General features: G+C 32.9%; 1 long non-coding RNA gene across 1 annotated transcript; it reads right to left on the reverse strand.

Annotated features, from left to right (window-relative positions):
- Positions 1-1,334: 1,334 nt before the first annotated feature.
- On the reverse strand, positions 1,335-2,204 carry LOC146536944 (uncharacterized). Its single transcript, XR_014878200.1, has 2 exons — positions 2,107-2,204; positions 1,335-1,746 (listed from the first exon to the last, which is right to left on the reverse strand). It is a non-coding gene; the product is annotated as an uncharacterized LOC146536944 (long non-coding RNA).
- Between the last annotated feature and the right edge of the window lie 21,743 nt (positions 2,205-23,947).

The raw sequence follows: 23,947 nt of genomic DNA on the forward strand, positions 1-23,947 counted from the left end.
ACTATCAGATGAAAGGGTACTTTGAAAGCTAATTTAATATTATCGCAAATTCTAAATGATATCAATATTGGCAATTTGTGAATTTGCTAGTTATTTCTACTTTTTTTTTAACCGACTTTTGCAAGAAAAGGTTATTAAATCGACTGTATTTTTATGTTTTACGTTTGTTACCTCAGAACTGGGCGAACCGATTTTGATTATTTCTTTTTTTAATTTGAAAGCTATTGCTTCCTGAGTGGTCTCATTTTATTTTGGTCCATTTCTGACAATTTCTGATAATAAAATATTTTATTTCCTCGCATGGGAACTGAACCCACATTCTGTGGTGTTAACAGTTGCGCCACGACTGGCCTCTAAATATTAACTATCTAATAAAGTTTAAAATTTTATATAAAGCGAATGAATTCTCGATTTCTGACTTTCATTGATGCTAAGAAAATGATAGGGTACTAGGGAAATTAGGAAAACTAGAGTAAAAAAATATTTCCTATGTGAAGTTGTAACCCGTCACATTTAATATAAGCAAGTAAAGTATTACAACGACAAAGGCATTTTATTTTGATATATTATATTGGGGCTTACACGAGAAATCCCATGAAATAGTTCTAAACGGTCGTTTTTCTAGTTAAACGTCACTACAGGGATTTTGATAGCATCTTAGGAACATTTTTGCGAGAAAGTTTAGCAATTTTTTAACTTTCTAGTTGGTTATTTCTTAAAAATAGCGTTAAGACTGAGATTTAAGGTTTTATTTTTATTTTTTAGCTTCATACTGTATCCTAAACATAGCAGAGTAGGCAGAAGGAACCTGGGAACCTAGTGTAAGACACTCCGGCCCCTTATTTAATTAATTTGTTCATTTTGTATAGAAAGATATCTAAAATAGCTAAAAACAAACTAAAACATATTTTTGGTAGATAAAACACGCGGCATTTGCTGTAAAGGCTTTTCTTCTTTCTTCTTTAACCCTTTACCAGGCCTCGTACAAATACTGCAGTAATAGTGATCTTTTTGTAGATTTATATGAGTAGTAACCTGTAGTATGCGATTTTATCGATTATATTTAGAAATTTAGCTGAAAATTGAAAAAAACGCATGTGGGAATACATAATCCCATTGCCTGTCTAGACGTAACTTTTATATTTATATATATATAAACAAGTATGTTTGTCATTTTCATGTTCTTATATGAAGTCGTTTACAATGCGGTCTAATAAATAAAAAAATAAACAATATGCTGTGGATTTTCCCATTCCAAATTATCGCCTAAAATGTTGAACATCATGTTTTAGAACTTAGGAAAGAAAAATACAATGTACAAATAAAATATGACATCTAGACACTTATTTTTTATTTCAGTAATAAAAAAATATTGAGAATTGACAAAAAAGGTTTTATTCATCTGCTACATTTTGACTTTGGTGGTACAGTTTCATGCAGGGGGTAACACACAATGTTACTTTACAAATTTCGCATTCGTATTTTGACCGCTTATCCTGTTTTCTGGTGCTACAAAACCTGCATCGTTTGTACGTAGACAATGATAAAAAATGACTTCCTTTTTGCGCCAATCTTATTTCGTCTGGTACCCCAAAAACACCTCCTTTTTTGTTTTTGTATACCACCGGATTTTGTTTTATGTTTGAGATATGTGCCGATTTTAAACTTCTTGTCATGTTCGTCACTTTCGTCCTCCGACGAAAACATCTCATGAAGCGCATTTTCAATTTGATGTCTTTTTAATACCTGTATAACAAAAATACACTAAAGTAGGTAAATGCTGACTGACAAATTTATCACGTTTATCACTACCCACAAGTTATATTTCGATAAAACAAAACCTAATTTCCTCATAATTTGTAGAGTGAATAAATAAAAAAGAAAACCCGCGGCAAAAAGTTAGCACAAAATAAAGATTATAATTCACCAGGCAATGGGTATATAATTCCCACAATGTGCACCTCCTTCACAGGCTAAGGTTATATGGTTCCCCACATTTTTCATTTCGTTATATCATGATATTTTTCAAGTGCTTACGTATAATTTATGCACATATCACTAGAAAAACTCAAATTCTACAGCATATAAAAAAATTGTACGACTTACCTTTCTCCGATCCGCCATTACGATTAAAATTCACCGCACTTTCCACAGAAACAACAGTTGAGCGGACGACCAAAGAAAAAAATGGCCGTAAAAGTGACATTTGCGTTTCGATTCAAGCAAATTTTGTTATGTGACCATAGATAATATTTCTACTTTTGCGTTTTTGACAGATTGCGGTAAATAATTTACCAAAACCTGGGAAAAACATACTAAAATCGATGTGGGGGAACCTCAACCCATAGCCTGGTTAAGGGTTAAATATATACAATCTTATTCTCATGAGAGGAACACCTCTCAAGTATTTTCATTGTTACTCAGAATAATACATGACTGAAGTCTTACAAAGAACCCCGTTACGTGACCTAAAGTGTCTATAATAAAAAGATCTTTACTAAAATTATTATTATTTTATATTCATATACGAAATACTTAGTTTTCATTGTGAACATGACGGTTGTAAATTCGATTCTTATTCGGGGTAATTAATTATCAACCGCAATGTCACGAAAGTTCGACAGAAAGTCTGAGACGGAGTGTTTTATCACTAGATTCATTCTAACTACCAGCTTTAGACTAACTTAGAATAAAAAAATCGATATTGACAAATGTTTGAGCTAGCTTTGAGAAAAAAAAATACGAAATGGTAACGAATAAAGTTGTATTCATAATAATAATAAAAGAAACATTTTTATTCAAATAAAATTCATTCTTGTTTGTTAAAAAACCTTTTTAAAATTTCTATTTAAAGTTAGCCATTACATAAAAATCCTTATTAAATCTCTGAGCTCACTCTATTTGGTAGAATTATAGGGCAACCTTTTTTAAAAATGTTTTATTGTATATCCATTCTTCTACAATTTTAATTAAAATATTACAGAAAAAACTAAATAAATCAGCTTTGTGCTGTATCTCACACACAGCAAGGTGGGCAGAGGGAACCTAGTGTTAAGTTAAGTTTACATTCCATTTTCTATTTTCTGCCGAATTCTGGAGACCAGAGCGAAGAATTGGAAATATAAGTTTGAACCCCCAACTAGTCGTGTTTACAGTCGTACACAAACACAAGCTTTTGCGCCACGACTGGCTTCAATATAAAAGTAAATATAAAAATATGCGGAATTAACGTCAATATTGAAGAGCTATTTCAACATCCATCTATTTATATTGATTTTTATAGTTATAGAGTCAATTAATGTAAAACATTTTTCATGTATTTTTTTGACGCAATCAGAAATACAAACACACATACATATACGCACATGCACACACATATTTTTAAATACTGATAATTAAAAATTCATACAATCTTAACAAATTTCCAATCACTCTTATACAATTTTCATACATAAATTAAACTTAAAAATACCATACCATACAATTTTTTATGGGGATATATGTAAGCTTTACCCTAAGCGAGAACAAAACCTACAACGACCGTGTGCAGTAAGAGTTGGTCACATACGTAGCAAGCTGTGCCACAATACCACTTGTAATGTAGGTAGGGTAACTAATTTTGATTTAATAGCTGTAATAAAAGCTCTCGGGTACTAGAACTTTCATTAATCTTCAGTTGAGACAGAAGTTTGGTCATATTCGGTAATATAATTTAAACTAGCGGTTTATCCCAGCTTTGTTTAGATGGGAATATGATTTTTCCTTCGATGATATGATTTTTTTTCCTTCACGTTGTATCCCGCATGTAGGAGAGGCAGAGCCCAATGTTAAGGCACTCCGCTCCGCACTTTCTGTCAAATTTTCGAGACATTTAGTGTTGTGTGGCGAAACTCAACGCCGCGCTGCCTCGTCACCAGTGGGAGGAAATGAAAATATTATAGACCAGAGCCCGTCACACTTACAGTGCTTCTGTGCCACAAATAATAGTATAAATATTTTTTTACGTATTTGACATATAAAAATGATTTTTAAATCTAAAACCCATGATAATAAAAAAAAACCATAATTTTTATTTTTTATGTTTATTTCCATTTTACTTCAATGAATATACATAATTCTTTTGTTAACAAGACTTGATTGTTTTGGGTAAAAGTATATATATTTTCTATAACGTTTTCTTTGTTTTTGTGAAGAGGTTGTTTTTTTTTAATATAAGAATTTTAGCATTTCTCAACCATAAAATACGGAAACTACGTTAAAATATATATATATATATATATCGAGCACAAATTCTTCCTTTGGACTGATTGAATCAAAATTTCATGTAGAGCAAACGTCAAACAGAATTTTATGAAACTTCCAAATATTGCCACAGTGATATAACTCTTTTCTGTACGGGAATTTTTATTTATTTTAAAAACTACGTCAGAGATAAAAGTTTAAAAAAAAGAATTGATATTTTTTTAGTACATTTTGAAACATATGTTATTTCAATTTTGTATTGAGAGTAGAAACTAAATATAATATCTATGTTTAACTGGTGTGCAAAACTATGACTGTTACGTTGGACTAATTTTCCTAGACTTGTGACTTCTGGATATCCAGCAACCCTCAGACTTCCCGTGGATAGTCTAGTATCCTGTAAAAACCAGGTTACAGAGACCAGATAATGGTTCACTGACCAGATTACCCAAAAGTAAGAAGCAGAGAACCTAGTATCAACACACGTCGATCCTCACTTTCTACCAAATTTATGAGACATTGTATGTTGAGTGACAGAACTCAACGCCGGTGTTAGAGTGAAAAAATGAAAGTATTCAAAAATAATAATGCATCGCGTCTTACCAAAGCGAGGAAAATGAAAATATTATATAATTAATTCTTTCTTTATTTTCTTCCTTTCTTTATCAATTGGTGAGAATCGAACCCACAGCCGCCGTGTTAACAATCAGTAACTTTATAACCTATTTATATTATACTGTAAAATATATTATTTCTTTAAGAAGCCAATTGAGATAATAATAATAAAAAGGCAAGTAACATTTCCGGGTCAGAGTGGCTCCGGAGTCGCATCCGGTGGGACATCTGCATAGAGACTCTATTGAACGAAATGTACCCGTTTAATATAAAAAATAACTGACAATATTCTCTCCAGAGTTTAATATTTATAAGATGAGTAATGGTTTCTTTCTGTTTCATTTTATGTTTTTTTTTTGTTATTTGTAACATTTTTTTTTAGTTTACGCTGTATCCCGTATATGACAGGGTAGGCAGAGGAGAGTGGAGAGAATCTACAATTAAGACACTCTACTCTTCATTTTCCATATTCCTCCAAAATTATATCAATATTCCTCGAATGGGAATCGAACCCACAACCAGTCGCGTTTACAGTCAGCTTGTGCGCCTCCGCCACGACTGGGTTCTTCAAAATAAATTCATAATATTCTAATTAACTTGTTTTCATTAATAAAACTTCCAAAAAAATATATTTATATATAAACTTTGTTTTTGTACTTCATCTTTATTAATTTTTTACTGTCATTTGGAGTTGTTAAAAATTTGAAATTGAGAAAAGTTAACACTTTTAGTTTATGTTTAAAAATATGTTACTTTTAATTAAAAATTAAAATTAATTTCAATCAATTTCAGGCTCTCGCATACAGCAGGATAGGCAGAGAGAACCTAGTGTTAACACACTCTGTTCTCCACTTTTCGCGAAAGAATTAATAAATAATAATTCATTCCCTCGAGTGGGGAACCCCTATAACCGTTGCGTAACAGTCAACCCTTGTGACGGTCTCTAGTTGCAAATTATTTGTTTTTCTACTACACCTTAATGTCGTTCCTTGTAGTCAGAATTTAAGGTAAATTTTTCCTTGTATATAATAAATATAAAATATCAATATTAACATACATATTAACATAAATAGATATTCAATAAAGATCTACAATATATATTTTTTTAGGGCTAACAAATATATAAGAACCTATACATATAAAATTGTGTATTTTTAATAAAGATACCTTAAAAATACGAAAAAATCGTTTCGTAAAAAGGAACACAAACAAACAGAACACAAAGTTGAATAAAGGAAATGGATTTTATAATAACAGGAATAACAAGGTTTAAAAAAACCTTAGCAAAGTTAAACAAACTGGATTCATATTATATTTAAATTCAAAATGAAAATGGACTTTATTGAAAAAATATTGCAACCATCGAAATGCCATAAAGGTTACCAGTGCTAGGAATTATGTAAGAAGTGTAATTCCTTTCTCTATAAAAAAAATGGAAAAATATATATAAAAAGTTATATTTATTTCTCATACTTTAACATTAAGTTATTATGAAAGTATACAGATACTGAAGTACATTATTTAAGACTTTATTTTCATATCTCATATAGTTTGGATTTTTCTAAATTTTTTTGTAGTAGTTAACCTGGTCCATTAGAGTTTTTCATATGGTGGTCCAGGCTTAATTTTTTATATCCTACCAGAATATTTGTTATTTTTAACATTTTGTTATTTCACACGTAGGAAAGAAAACACTTTTTTTAAAAAATTGCACGTAACAGGATTCGAACCTCGCTGAAACTGTCCAAGCGCTATGATCACTAAGCAATACGTTCTATGGACGTTCTTAATAATATTGTCAAGAAATCCTATTATCCCGTCAAAAACATAAATGTAAAATGAAAGCCAAGTTCAGTAATAAAACATATGGCTTCAGCGATAAAAGAAGTGAGATGTAAATGTATGCCAAGTTCAATGGTCAGTCCTGAAATTTATTTTTAACAATATAAAACATTTTATAATAACTGAAAATGCCCATTCTTCTTACAACTTGGAGACTTTATCTATGTGTAATATCTGACTTGGCTAGTTTTCAAATTAATTTACATCGATATAAATGAATGTATTCAAATTTTATTCTATTCAGATCCTATTGTAAATTCATATGAAAACTAGCCAAATCAGATATTACACATAAATAAAGTCTCCAAGTTGTAAGAAGAATGGGCATTTTCAGTTGTTATAAAATATTTTATATTGTTAAAAATAAATTTCAGGACTGACCATTGAACTTGGCATACATTTACATCTCACTTCTTTTATCGCTGAAGCCATATGTTTTATTACTGAACTTGGCTTTCATTTTACATTTATGTTTTTGACGGGATATCATTACTTTTTGTACAGAAATCATAAGTAGAAAGGTTCATAATGTAATCAAAATCAAAATATTCTTTATTCAATTTGGCCATTATAAGTACTTTTCCTATAGGAAGCTACTACGGAAAGAAACTCAATAGTTGCTCTTTTTAAAACATAGTTTAGAGTAAGCGCTTCATAGGACATTTCTCTTCGCCGAATAAACCAAGTAGGACACCATTGTGATAATACACTTCTATCTTAATATTGTACAAATCTACTGCAGCCTTTATTAAGGAAGTAGCTCCTTACGTAGTTAAGCAAAGCATGTCTTCTTTAGAAGAGTAAGGATTCCCGTTTCGAGCGCTAGTGTAGATACTTAAATCATTCCAGTTACGACATACGTACTCTACTATAGTCTCGCGCAATTTGTTAGTTTGTTGTATATCAATACGCTCAAGCAAAGAATATGCAATAGCATGGAAGAGACCGCTCCCATCGGGAGGCATTGAAACAATTCGGTGTAAGGTTCTTGTTTCAACCACAAGCAATTCTATTGAACGACTCATTGTTCAACATGTCTTGGAAAAAATATAGACAATAAATTTATTAAGTGCTGACGGTACAAATCTGAATTGATATGATCCCAAGGTCGACTTCGTTCTCTGCCGTTTTCACAAGTGTTCCTAAAACCAGTAAAATCATGAAACCCAAGCCAAAAAACCATTAAAATATGAGCGCTTTCGTACAATAAAATATTTCTAATACTAGCGGACGCGCGCAGCTTCGCTCGCTTATTTAGGGGTGAATTGTAATAAACCACGAAACATGTGTTCAATGAAATATTTTTAAGAGTCTAAATTTCTAATTTAATTAAGATTTAAAGACGATTTAAAGATTTTTTCATACAAACTTTCAACCCCTTATTTGCACCTTTAGGGGGAGAATTCTAGAAAACGATGAAATACGTGTTCAATTAAATACTTTTAAAAATCTAAATTTCAAATTTAATAAAAATCGGTGGCGATTTAAATTTATTTCCATACAAACTTTCAACCCCTATTTCACCCCTTTAGAATTGAAATTTTTCAAAATCCCTTCTTAGTGGATGTCCAGATTACGAAAGTAAACATCCGTCCAAATTCCACGTTTCTACCATCAGCGGTTACGGCTGTGCGTGCGTCTTACCTCAGTCAGTGAGGACAAATCCTTTTATATATATAGATAATTAGGTATTTACTTTTTTATTATGGTCAATAATATTATGTTTTATTACTCTTAAGATGATATTTAATTATATATGAAAATAGATTATATTTATCTATGAATCTCGACTATAGTTTTTATTTTGTTGATTAAATGACAGTTGTCAGATTAGAAAGTAATTAATGTATGCTGCGTTTAGAAATCTGATATATTTATTATTATTTTTTTCTAATTTTATTATTTTATTGGAATAACTCAACACGCAATGCCTCCAGAATACGATGGAAAGTGGAGTTACTGAGTGTCTTAACACTAGGTTCCCTCTGTCTATCCCGCTATGTGTGGGATACACAGTAAAGCGGATTTATTTATTTTTTATTATTTTGTTTAAGTAATTTCTAATTTTCTCTTTTTTTCTCTTATTTTTTTATTAACAATTACTTAAGTTTTTACTGTTAATTATATTAACTTTATAATTACTTCTGTTAAGATAGCTGGTAGGCTGACAATATATCAAAATAAAAATCAAATCAGCTTCACGCTGTATCCCGCACACAGAAGAGTAGACAGAGAGAACCTAGTTTCCATCGGATTCTGGGGGCATTGCGTGTTGAGTGGCGGAACTCTAGTCCGCGCCTTGCCTCGACACCAGAGCGAAGAAATGGAAATATAAGTTTAAATAAATATTTCATTTCCTCGAGTGGGAATCGAACTCACAACCAGTCAGGTTTTACAGTCACACTTTGTGCCCCTGTGCCACGACTGACCTTACAGATAGTATATTATTATTAATTTTTATATATATTTCTATCAATATAATTATTTTTTAAAAGCTTTTATTTATATTTATTTTTTAGAGTATTTTTTTTTCTGTTTTAGGATTCTGTACCTCGAAAGCAATAAAACAGAACCCTTATAGGATCTTATATAGCACTTAGTACTTAAATATTGTAATAATAATTTAATATCAAATACGTTAATCGACTATGCAAATACTCTTAGTATAATAAGTACTAAAATGTTTAAATTATCTATATATATAAAAAAGACTTGTCCTCACTGACTGAGGTAAGACGCACGCACAGCCTTAACCGCTGATGGTAGAAACGTGAAATTTGGACAAAAGTTTACTTTCGTAATCTGTACATCCACTAAGAAGAGATTTTTATAAAATTTGAAATTTAGACTTAAAAATATTTCATTGAACACATGTTTCATGGGTTATTAGAATTCACCCTTAAAAAGGCAAGCGAAGCTGCGCGCGTCCGTTAGTAATAAATAATAATGAAGGATGTTAATCCATTTATTATGTTTTTATATGTTTACGTGAAGCCCTTGAAGTCCACATGATCACAGGCTTTCTCAGGACATAAATTAGAGTCATTTTCAGCTACAAATGGAGACATATCTTATCTTAAAATATACTTGATAGCATCGTGTTGTTTTAGATGGCTTACGTAAGTAATAGTGAAGTTAGTCTACAAAACAAATAAAATATTTACTAACGCGTGACATAAATTAAAGCAACATATATAAATAATGCATTTGCTCTTATTTTTTTGGCAGGCGCTAAGCCTAAAAATCAATTGTCATGAACTTTGATTGCTATGCTTTCATTACAGGCGCTATAAGTAAATGTTCCTAATTGAATCTATTTATTGAAAAATTATAAGAAAATATTTAAAAAATACTAGTTTCGGATTTTTCCCTTGACATCACCCAATTACTTAACCGGATGCTAAATTTCACCATTCTAGGTCATCTGGAACTTGGTTAACATTAAGGTCTATAGGTCAGTCACCCCCCTAAAAATTTACGATTTTTGGACGTCATTATCTAAATAACTGTTTGAGCTGTGTTTATGAAATTTAATGCACGTATACAGGTAGGGGGTCTAAATATTTGAGCCAAATATGACAGCTTTAGGTGGAATAGTTTTTGAGTTACGAATAGGTAAAAAGTGGCTTCAAATGGTTCGTGTAAAATAACACACGGTGCTGCTCGCCAGTTCTGTTTGTAAAAACTACTTGGCTACGCGCTCCGCGCGTTTTAAATCTAAATTAAATTCTAAATTATTATGAAATATTACATAAATGTATGTAATATTTCATAATAATTTAGAAAAATAATTCATGTTTAGAAAAGCATAACAAATAAACTCATATAGCATTAACATAATAATCCTTTTTCCTTGGGCAAAGAGAACTGGCGTCAGCCTGTAGTACTTACTACTTCTGATCGCATGGCTGTATGGAAGAGCAAGGAGCTGCAAGGTAGATTCCATAGAGCCCTAGTGGGCCAGGACGTGGATACTGCTTCATCATTATCTTGGTTACAGTTCGGGGATCTTTTCGGAGAAACTGAAGGATTGTGCGGAGGTTTCTCTCTCTGGAGCCCTAGCCACCGATGGCTTGGACCGTTGTCCCGCCTCGGAAGAGTGTTTTTTTATATTTTTAAATGTATTTTTTTATAATTGTTTATATTTAAAAATGTAAAATTTATTCACTAATTTAATAAAAGTATATTCAAATTCATATGCATTAAAAAATATGTCATAAAACTTTTAATTTCTTTTACGAAAACTATCCACGTTCACAAGAAATTCGTTTTTTAGAAAGATTTCAATTGATTGCCTGCAATTAATTCACAAAGAATGGCGAAAGGTAATATACTTTGTAGATTCTCAGAAAACTAGAACGGAATGAATCGCACTTTCCATAGAAATAAGCTTAAGGCTCAATTTGAGATCCAATTATATAAACTAAATTGGCACGAAAAGGACAATATTGATGAGAAATATTCTGCTTTTTTTTTTTACTGACAATATTAGTTATTGTCTTAGATAATGCGAATTTCTTGTGCTTTGTTTGCGGTTTTTTTTTGTTACTTGTAAGAAACAAATACATCATTATTTTTATATTTGGGCGAAAAGTGAAGAGCTGAGTGATATAATTCACTTCTTCTTTCTGCAAATATGAAAAAGAGAGATAGAGAAATAGAGTAACGCTATTCTTAATGTGGAAAGGTTTAAGTCAATGACTTTGTAATGTTGATTGCTAACCACAGTTCTCTAATGATACGGTGTAATATGTTAAGGGTGAGTCGTAAATAACGGAATAATAAACACTAAGAATTTCAGGCCATCACCAGCTTCTCGACCTGCAATTAACCGTACCCGGCGGTCAAGTTCTATGGTTTTACGCGTTACAGTTTATGGGAAGGGACTTCTTGGGACCTAAAAGCGTTGTATTTTGATTCAAATGTCTCTAATGTTGATTAAATTTGGAATCTTCATTCTTTTCCTAATAATATATAGGTATATTACTTATATACTAGAAGAAGTACAGTAAGTTGTGGGATCGATTCCCAATCCAGAAAATGAAATATGTTTTCATTTCTTATCTCTGTTATCGAGGCCTCCAAAATTCAGTGGAAAATAAGTAAAGAATTGACTTAACACTAGGTTCCCTCTGTCTACTTTTGTGTATGCAGGATAAACTGTGATGCAATATAATGTGATAGAAGAAAAACTGAACATAAAAAATTACACAACATCAAAATGAAAAGGACGTAAAAAGGAAAATAAAAATTAATATTATATAAAATTCTCTATCGTGCTCCGAATAACAAGCAGTCAAAGCAATTTTATGTGAAAGTGTATGAAATAACTCTCACGTCGCTCGTGCGGTCGGCAACTTTAAATACTTGTGGATATCGAGATTTTTGTACAGGCACATACAAAATGAGATATTTTAAAATAAAATCTATTAAAAACTTATGCCTTTTTTTATCTTCACATATAATAAAATTAGGACTGATCGCCGTCTGTACGTATGAAAGATATTGACACAATTATAATATTTTTCTTTTTTGCATTTTCTTGATCTTGCTATGTCAGAAAAAAGATGAAGCTGGATGGACCAAATAAGTTGTACAATTTTATTCCAACAAACATGTATAGTACTCCAGAGTTTAGCGGAAAATGGAGATCGGAAGTATCTCGATGGGAACGGAGAAATTTAACACTAGGTTCCCAAGTTCCCGATGCCTACCCTGCTATGTGCGGGATATGTGTGAAACTAAAAAATAATAGTCTTTAAAAAAACAAAATTCTTAACTAAATACCAGTCTTGTTTACCTTAGGTTCAGTCGACGCCTGCGTTAGTTCAGCGTCACCAAGTCTGAGTATTTTTGCGGCGTTAAAATTTTACGATATTTGTCAAACTCTATTTTATTTGCTTTAGATGCTGTTTCTTATTCCGTTTCGTGGAGAAAGTTAAATTACGTTTTTTTATGGTGAATATCTAAAATGTAATGTTTTAGTAATGTTATTATTTTCAGCTTCACGCTGAATCCCGCACACAGCAAAGTAGGCAGAGGGAGCCTAGTGTTAAGACGTTCCCCACTTTCTGCCGAATTCTGGAAGCATTGCGTGTTCCCTCTGTCTGGTGCTATTTTTGATGTGACCAAAATACACCTATTTATCATCAAAGTTTAAATAGTGTATATTAATTACAAATTTATTTAACCAATAAAATGAGGTGGCAATTTTCGGACGAACGCGATACCGATCTCATTAACGCCTGACAATATATAATACAGTGTACAATGTAAAATATGAAAGTTAATCAACACCCCTTTGAGACTGACGTTTATTATATCTATACTAATATAATAAAGCGGAAGAGTTTGTTTGTTTGTTTGTTTGTTTGTTTGAACGCTAAGATCTCTGGATCTACTGGTCCGATTTATATTGTTTTTGTTTTGTATGATAGCCTCATTCTTCAGAAGTGCTGAATATATAACATTACATTACACATATAAACTAATATATTTTAAAGTACTTTCTAATTTGACATGCAATTTATTCTGCCACGTTAATAACAACCGTCGTCGCTACGCGACCGCGTTCGTTACCGCGTCATTTTGATATTCATCCTTATGAAAATAAATATAATAGTCACTTTTAGCATTAAATCTAGATTGCAATTATATTTCTATAGAAATTATATTCTTATATTTCAAGCAGGCGTAGCCGCGTCCGGGTCCGCTAGTTATTAATAAAGAGATCCATTATTATAAAGAAATGATAACAAATACCGTCGAAGTATAAGCCGTCATGGCGCAGCGGCACAAGGGTTTACTGTAACGCGACGGTTGTGGGTTCGATCCCCACTCGAGGAAGTGAAATATTTATTTACGGTTACATTTTGATAATGCATGTTTAGTGGTGGAATTCAAAGTTAGCTTTAATTAACTTTGAATTCCACCACTAAATAGAAAATGGAGAAAGTAGAATCTTGACACTAGGTTTCCTCTACTTTTCCTGCTATGCTAGGGATAAAGCGTGAAACTGCGTTTTTTATAACTAAATAAAGCCTGGATTGCTTATATTAACATTATATAGTAACCTTTGCTGCCGACGATGGCGTCAGCTCTACAGTAAACGGAAGCAATTTTTATTGGGCCGTTTACATTCTTTTATGGTATCTCATAGAATAATCACAGTAGAGCATATTTTATATTTAGAGTTAAGTATATATTTTACTATTTTTAAAGATGACTTACTTTAGTGTTTTTTTCAATTAATAGCTTCACGCTCCTGTGTCCCGTTCATAGAAGAGAACATAGTGTTAGGACACTCCGTTTCCCGTTAAGACACTTTCGGGACTACTGGATTCCTGAGGCAGAAAGAGTAAATACATGATACAGGTTTTTCAATAATAAACAGAGACTAGAGAGCTAAGCCACTAAGCTTACAGAATATCATTTATAGAATATCATCAAACTATAATATCAAGGTAAAATTTCCTTTAACACTTAAAAAGATTGTGTCACCAAATTGTCATCGATAATAATAAAACCTTGGACTATGTCGTTTTACTGCTTTTATACGTCTTTATATGTTTCCAATAACGCCGTGGCGTCAGTTCCGTAGTAATCCGTTCCGTTTATCGGCTTTAGCTGACTCTTGAATGATCTTCCGTGGGATTTTATTGTTTTGTTGTGGTATTTAAGTGTTAGTTGCTAAGATCGATGGGGTTTAAGTTTTAGACTAATTTTTACCTGTAATTTATCCCTTGACAGCGGAATGGGAAGTTATTGATAACGCGGTGGTCATGGCTTCTGGGAAATTCGTAGAAAACATCAACCTCGTCGGTTGTGGGTTCGTTCCTTAATTGATGGATCAATAAAATTATTACGATTGATTATAAACAATCTAGTAGACAAAACGCGGCGTTAAGTTCCGCCAGTCACATTGAAACACAAAAATTCGGCGGAAATTGAAGAACTGTAGAATCATCTTAGCACTAGCTACGAGAAGAATTTAAAATAATTTTCTGTTTTAGTGAAATGAATTACACCGTTCATTCTATACGGGTAGAAAAAATCCAGATACTGATATTATAAGCAGATTTTCTTTGTTTATTTATTTGGAAGATTGCTTCTTGAATTGCTGCTCGCACTTAATTTTTTTACTTTTCAATTTTTTTATATTCATCATGTAATTTATATGTATTTTTTTTCATATGTACTTAACTTACCTATTTTAATTAGTGAAAATGACACTTGTCTTGCTGCTTCTTCCTCTACTTTTCACAAATGTGCTATATGTTCTAAAAAGTAAAACTAAAACCGGAAGGCATTCAAATAAAAGCTCAAAGGTTCACTTTGGTGTCATAAAAATTATATAATACCGTCATATTATATATCCTATATCTTATAAAACAAAGTCGCTTTTTGTGTCTGTCTGAACTTTCTAACTCTTCTTCTTCTAAACCACCCAACGGATTTGGATGCCGTTTTCACTATTAGGTCGAGTATTTCTCAGGGAAGGTTTATATATAGTTTATTATTTGTACATTCTTATGTAAATTAACATAAATACGATAAATGTGTATAAAGTCGTACCCGCTGAGACACTTTGGCGCATGCGCTGCTTTAATGGTAAATACTACATGAAAAAAATGTACTGGAGTATTGTTCCTCTTAATAAGATCTACAAAAAAGTCCGCGATGGCATATTTGTATCTTTTAAGAATAACGTGTAGTGATCATATTTCTGTCTAAAAATAGTAATTTCAATATATTTTTTATTGTGAGGGATATTTCTCCATAATGGTATTAATCCTTATCCTTTAAAATACTTTATTAAATTTCTACGTTAAACGAAGATAAAATTTGCTTTTCAAACTATTTCGAAATTGCGAATAGTTTTAGAGAAAAACGCATTTAATTATTGACACATCACGCCGTTCACACATCAACTGTATCGAGTCAAGTTTCACTTATTCCTTACTCTCAGCATATAAATAAGTATATTAGTTACGTTGGCCATTTAATGTAGATCAAAACTGTCTTTTCTGTTTTTCATTTTAATAAGTACTTTAGAAGTTGTTACAATATCAAAAAATCCTTGCTGCGAAACGCGCCTCGCGACGTTATGCTTATACAAGCGAGTCCGCCGCGCCCGCCTGCCTTACACGCATCGGTGGTTCAGTGGTAGAATGCTCGCCTGCCACGCGGGCAGCCCGGGTTCAATTCCCGGCCGATGCATTCTATTTAATTTTCGTCACAGGCAGCCACGTAGTGCTTGCTTTTCATCAGGGACAGAATACTCTCTTCAGCATTAACCACAAGCTCGAAAAAAAAACCCGCCTGCCTTTATAACAACGAAGATTTAGATGCGTTTGCACGTATTGGATAATTCGAATTGAATGTATTATTTAATGTCATTTAACTATCTAAAAATAGTAATTTAAATATATTTTAATAAGTACTTGAAAAGATTAGTATCACAGATATAAAATTACGGTACCTACTAAAAAATCCTTGCTGTGTAAAATAATTGGAAAATCCTTATTGAAACTACGAAAATGCGGGTTGCATTAGGGTTTAATTAGTTTTCACATTATCTTAAGTGATTTGCAAACATACATTATATGAATAATCCAGTAGTTAAAGCGGGCGAAGCCGCAAGGGGGTCGCTAGTTATTCTATAAATGCAGAATTATCTTATAGTTTAAAGATAAGCAAGAAATAAAATCTTAATCTAAATATGAGTGGCACGTCCCATAAAATTGTTGAGGGGATCAACTCGGGCTCTGAACATCCATTTGCATATTATTGCATTCCACTGAATAATGAAGTGTCAACGCAGATTCCATAATTCAGGGGAAGGGTGATTGGAGATGTTCTTTTGAAACCCAAAGCGACCAATTTAGCATTTTATCCAAATGTTTTTTGGTCAATTGTAACGTAATTGTCACAGTTTGACAATATTATTCTCTTCAGCTTCACGCTACATCCCGCATATTAGCAGGGTACGCAGAGGAAACCTGGATATCTAGTGTTACGACACTCCTTTCCCCATTAAGACACTTCCGTCCATCCGTTAACCATCAAAAGAAAGAACCTCTTGGTTTTAGCCCTTTAAAAGATTATTCTATGGACTAAAAATAACTAGAATATTAATATAATATGCTATCCAAATAGGAAAGTGTGCAACCGTAGCGCACCTCGCCTCAAATCTAATTCCTAAGTTGCACGTAGAAGATTCTTACGTAACTATACAAGCTATACAGTTGATAACTACTCTAAATACTTAGTAAACACTAAGGTAAATAGTCGTATATGAAGATACTAGCGGACGCGCGCAGCTTCGCTTCCGTATTTAAGGGTGAATTCTAATAACCCATGAAGCATGTGTTCAATTAAATATTTTTAAGAGTCTGAATTTCAAATTTTATGAAAATTGGTGACGATTTAAAAAAAACCTATACAAACTTTCAACCCCTTATTTGCACCATTAGGGGGAGAGTTCTAGAAAACAATAATAATAATAATATAATACTTTATTGCACAAATAAGAAGAGAAAAAAAAAATACAAATCATTAGAAACACGATTAACAAGTGTGCAATGGCGGCCTTATCACTAAAAGCGATTTCTTACAGGCAACCAAAGAAAAACGGAAGGATTAAATTTAGAAAAGAAGGCAGAAAGGTGCAAAAAGTACATAAAATATATAAAAAGCAATATTCAGAGAACACAAAATAGTTTAATACATACATTTATACATACATATCTACATATATACATACATATCTACACAAATGCCTACATACATACATATATACATACATAAAACAATTAAAGATAAATACATATATAATTATAATATTGTCGTTTTATGAATTGAGTTGGAGATAGTAAAGTTTAAGACGTCGTTTAAAAATCCCAATTGACTGGGACCGTCTTACTTCCAGCGGCAACTTATTCCATAGCTTTACTGTTTTAACCGTAAAAGAGTCACTATAGCATTTCGTGTGGCATAGAGGAATTTCGAGGATATGGTTAAGGTGGGAACGGAGGTTTTGGGAATCGAAGGTGTCTGACCCCAGGAACTTAAAACGCTCCTTGAGGTAGGATGGTGTAACAGGATTGAAAAGGATGCTATAAAGAAGAGTGAGGGCATGCAAGTTACGCCTGTATTCTATTGGCAGCCATTTCAGTTGACTACGATACTGAGACACATGGTCATGTTTCCTTAACCCAAAAATAAATCTAATTATAAGATTTTGCAGACGCTCAAGTTTATTTAGTAGTTGCTGGGACAGATCTAAGTAGCATGTATCAGCATAGTCTAGGATAGGTAGAAGGAGAGCGTGGGCAAGAGAGATTTTAGTCTTTAACGGTAAGACGTTCTTCCATCTTCTCAATCTACCTATGGTACAAAAGACCTTACGACTAAGCTCAGATACCTGAGACGACCAGCAAAAAGAACCATCCATCCTGATTCCCAGATTCCTAACACTCTCACTAACCTCCAAACAAACATTATCATAAAAAATTGAGGGTAAAGGAGAACGTAATTTAGACAATTGTTTAGAGCTACCAAATATACACACCTGAGACTTGTTGGGATTGACAGAGAGCCCAAACGATTTACTCCAGGAACTAATAATTTGTAAATCTGAATTAATTTCACTAACCGCATTTGGTATATCGTTTACAGCTGCAGTTGTGTAAATTTGCAAGTCATACCATACCAGCGTAAAGGTGGTACGATGACGATATGAGTTGAGTGAGAGTGTTAATGAAAATGGAAAAGAGTAATGGTGATAGTACACTACCTTGTGGGACGCCAGCGTTTATACTGCAAATTGATGAAGCTTTTCCATCAAGCTTGATACTTTGTCTGCGTCCGTGTAGGTAAGAGGAAAACCATTCAGTAGCTTTCGAGGAGAAGTTAATATATTTTAAAATAGATAATAGAACATCGAAGTCAACTGTGTTAAATGCATTAGAGAAATCCAGCAGAACAAGTAAAGTCACTTGCTGGTGTTCAAAACCCCATCTTATATCGTCGCAGACTTTATTTAGAGCTGTAACTGTGCTGTGCCCAGGACGGAAACCAGATTGGAAAGGAGATAGTATGTTGTTATTGTGTAGGAAAAGATAGATTTGTTCGTGTACAATGCGTTCAAGAACCTTAGATAGGAAAGGCAGTATGGATATAGGACGATAGTTTGAGAAAGATGCTGGGTTAGGTACTTTAGGAATAGGGATCACAATTGCATGACGCCAAGCATCAGGGAATTCGTTATGGGAAAGGGAAAAGTTATAAATATGGCACAGGACAGGAAGAATTGAGTTAAGTGTAAGAAGAATCATGCGTCGACTAATATTATCAAACCCAGTAGCGTCGGATTTAATTGACAACACATGCTTGCGAACCTCCGCTTGTGAAATAGGAGAGAAAAGGAAAGGTTTTGTTGCAGGATTAGATTTTGATGACAAGGAGTGAAGGGTTCTTGCTTTAGTATTATCAGCTAATACATTGACAGAGGTAAAAAATTTATTCAGCGAGTCCAAATCCGTACAGTTGTTTAAGGTAGCTGAATCATTGGTGCGCCGGTCCCCTATTCCCATCGCGTTCAGAAATTTCCAAGTTTTTGCGGGATTGCTATTGTCAATAGACGAGAGAATAAAATTACGTCGTGCGTCTCTGCAAGCCTTGTTACATCGGTTCCGTAGTGTTTTGTACCTTTGCAGATTTGCGTCCGTAGGATTTTTCTTGTATTTTGACTTTGCAGTATTACGTTTGGACATAAGCAACTTGATATCTGAAGTTAACCAAGGAGCGGGGAGATGTTTTATTTTAACAGGCCGGAGCGGTGCGTGAATATCAAAAAGCTCTGTCAAAATTGAATTAAAAATATTCAATTTGTCATTGATATTACCGGCACTAAATATACAATCCCAGTCAATACAAGCAAGATCGTTCATTAACTTTTCGTTGTCGATGTTATTAAAACATCTTCGCATTACAACTGTCGGCTTCCGTTTTGGTGGACGTATTTTATATGACAGGTAGACAAGGTCGTGGTACGAAAACGCATCAGCTGACATTTGACCAAAGCTTGCAACACGTTCTGTTGATGATACAATCATGAGGTCTAACAAGGAAGGCGCACAGCCAGGAAAGAAGTGGGTAGCGTTCGTAGGAAGAATATTTAAGTTGGCACTGTTGATAATATTTTTTAATCTATTTGTACGAAAGTCACTCTTAATCAAGCATGTGTTGAAGTCACCCATTATAATGGAGTGATCAGCCCCTGGGGCATATCTATCTAACAGATCCTCAAAGTCATCAAAGTAGTTTATATGTAGGTTGGGACTGTAAAATACACCAAGTAAGACTTTGAGAGTGCCAAAAAGGACTTCTATTAGGATATGCTCCGATGAGTTTGAGTAGGCAGAAGGAGATTTGTGTAATATTGAGAAAGGAATGTGACTGCGGAGGTAAATGGCTACTCCCCCTCCACCCTTCTCAGTCCTATCATTGCGTATTAGGTGAAAACCAGGCAGAGGAAATGCAGTAGAAGGCAAACCTGGTTTAAGAAATGTTTCAGATACTAGAATAGCGTGGATATTTTTTAAATTAAATGAGTCGAGCAAATCTGTATAATGCGCCGGTAAGCTTTGCGCATTGATGTGCACAACATTAAAATTTTTAGGGAAATTATTAAACTTGTTTTCAAGGAGGGAGCTAAGAGGATCCGAAATGCTATAGAGACTGCAATCGGAAGCTGTCGAATCACAGTGGCGAAATGAATCATTATTTGTACCACTGAAGCTGCTATTACTATCCATAACGAACAATAAATAAATAATTAAAATATAGATGCGCAATATATATATATATAATTATAAAATATATAATTATAAAATATAGAAATATTATATATCAGTATAATAAATAATTTAAATAGTTAAAAAATTATATAAAAATACTTATACTATATTGATATAGATAAAAAACAAAATAAAAAATAAATAAAGTTTAAGTACGTTGATAAAATAAATAAATTTATATATCCAAAAACTTAATTCACCTGTCAGCAGTGTTTTGATATTCAGAAAAACAAGAGAAGAATATATATATATATAAAATCCAATTATTAGCGTGTAAAGAACCGGATTTTAGTGAGAATGCTTGCTACATAGTCTGTGGTGACAACACTGTCAGCTGTCATAACAGCGTTTGTTTACAAAATCGAAGTGACAAAATAACAAATGTTGACAAGTTTTGTGGCTAAAAGTAACTTTAAGGGGGGAAAAAACAGTACACAAATAAATATATGACTATTACAACATTAACAATATATAAAAAATAAAGATTACAAAATGAACACTAAGGAAGTTACTTTTTTATAATTCTCCTTGTGCGGACCACCTGCTTGGCTGTCGTGGTTGATTTGGCTGTAGGAGGAGCAGGATTACCTTGTCCTTGCGCTTCAGGATTAGGGGAGATATTGTCAATCTCGGCACGCGAGACTACGCTATGACGCTTGTTGTCCGGGCCAATTACAATAATATTCCCACTCTTGGTCCAGCATTTGGAGATTCCAAAGCGTTGTCGAGCCATCATAAAAACTTCGTGCCTGGTTTTTGTTAAGAATTCGGAGAGAGTTGTTCCAGTATTCTTGAGGGAAGCCTTCGAATACCAGATTTCATTCCTAAGAGACATATCGCGAAATTTGAGCAGGATGGGTCTAGGCTTCCCTGGTGAGACTTTTCCGAGGCGCTGGCATCTGCTGACATCATCAATGGATAGATCCGCAACTTTAAGATGTTCAGCTAAAACTTGGATTACTTGTGGAGGAGTGTCATCGTTTTTACCCTCCACAACGCCATGTACTAACAGAATCTTCCTTCTATTCTGCATTTCAAAATTATCATATTGCTTAGTAAGGAGCTGAACTTGATTCTGAAGACTTTCAAGGGCATTTAATACAAAGGATCTGAACATATTAAATTGAATTAAATTAATTTGGAACTCTGTCATTTGGGAATTGAATTTCTTTGTCAAATCTTCAATAGAGTGCTTGATGGATTCCATTTTTGTAAGAGAACAAAGAAGAAACACAAATTATTAAAAAAAAAACACTTTAGAACTAACAGATTCACCAAGGTTGCACAAGGTCACTCACACACAGCTCACAAAGTTCAGATTTAGTCTTACTCTTATGAATAGATGGATATTTTTATAGGATTATTACTGCTGGCAGGTAAGAAAATTTAGTGAAATACGTGTTCAATTAAATACTTTTAAAAATCTAAATTTCAAATTTTATAAAATTCGGTGCCGATTTAATTTTTTTTCCATACAAACTTTGAACCCCTATTTCACCCCTTTAGGGTTAAAATTTTTCAAAATCCCTTCTTAGTGAATGTCCAGATTACGAAAGTAAATATCTGTCCAAATTCCACGTTTCTACGCACAGCGGTTACGGCTGTGCGTACGTCTTACCTCAGTCAGTGAGGACAAGTCCTTTTATATTTATAGATTACGCTTTGAGCTTTAAGCTTCAGCTTAATTAAAATATTTTTAATTAGTATTACAATTTTTTATATGACATGGTAAAACCAAAGGATAAAACGGGTTCTATTGTTAAGACTGCTGTCCGTCCCTTCGTTTGTCTGTCTGTTCATCTGTCACCAAGCTGTATCTCATGAACTGTGATAGTATGATATGTTCCTTTGATTATAGCTTTCTAAGCGTGCCAACCATGATAGTTAGACACTTGAAATTTACACAAATGTATATAAGTAAAAATAAGGCGATTCTCAATTCAAAAACTTAAAAAAAAATAAGAAACATATATAATTTTGTATTATACACGTACACTATACTTTATAAGTAAATATATAAAAGAAGATAAAGTGATTATTCTAATCACCTGTAAATTTAAATAATAATATGGTAACACTATTAAGTGAGGAAACGGCAATCAATTAATATAACGAACAACACTAACGAACCATTCTATGTTCACTAGTACCTAGTATATACGATACAATCCTTAAACTATGAAAATACTTAGCCCATCTTTCCTACTTACATTGCAGTTGGTTGGAGCTTCTCTAGATCTAAAATATTTAAGATATCTAAGAAACCTTAAAACTTTGAATGAATACAGAATGTGCTAATAGAATTTTACCAAAGAAAATCCTTCGAGTAAACCTCTGGACTTGAAATTCTATATTTACGTTTACTTTTGTAATACAAAATGTACGTTACGTTCTGAACTTTTTTAATTGAAACAGCTTTTGATCGATGTTTTAATTAGGCGTTAGTGCTTTTAATTGATTTAAAATTGAATTTTCAGTACATTTTTCATGTATATATAATTGTTACATATTAATTGGCAAAAGACAAAAGATGGCTGTTGATGATGATGATGACATATTAATTTGTGAAGAAGTAATAAATGATATTTGTTTTAACCTATACCCGTATATGGTGGGGTAGGCAGAGGGAACCTTGTAATGTCTTACAATCCGCACCGCCGAATTATCAAGACATTGTGTTCAATGGTGGAATTCTTTATATCCAAGTTTTCTATCAATTCCTTAGAGTGAGAATCAACCCTCGACGTTTTCGTTCATAGTTATTCTCGCAATCCCATTTGGATCCCACCGTTTATGACTCACAACTTCAGGACGATTAAGCTTGGTTGAAATTTAACATAGAGTGACCATGCGTAGAATTTGTAGAGGGCTTTAAATGAATACATTACCCATTAAGGCTTAATGTAAAATTACTTTTAGGTTTTTTTTATTTAATCCACTTATAAATTCATTTTTTTCTCACATGTAGTATAGAAAGAGACTGGCGGAGGAATAATGGGTTGCGAAACTCAACACCGCATTTTATCTTGTTGCAAGCGAGAGGAATTGTAAAAAATGGTTTCCCTAAGTGGTAATCGAATCCACAGCCCTGTTATAATGTACAAGTAATATTAGGATTTCTCATATAGTTATTTTGATAATTTACTTAAACCTATATCTATCTACATTTTTATATAATTAAAATTGAAAGTGAATTTCGTGAATATTTATCGAGTGCCTAATTTGCACGCTCGAGAGATTCATTCGTTAGTTACTATAAAATTTCCTCTAAATAATTGATATTTACAGTTCATTTTTAATATTAATATTTAACCAAAATGCTTGCCGATATAAAACCACTAATGATGTTGGATGCATTAAGCGGTAATTGGAATGGAAAATAGCTT

The sequence above is a fragment of the Heliconius melpomene genome, chromosome 8 (genome assembly GCF_056956725.1).
Source record: "Heliconius melpomene rosina isolate 202511_hmr_F chromosome 8, ASM5695672v1, whole genome shotgun sequence".
NCBI classification, from domain to species: Eukaryota; Metazoa; Arthropoda; class Insecta; order Lepidoptera; family Nymphalidae; genus Heliconius; species Heliconius melpomene.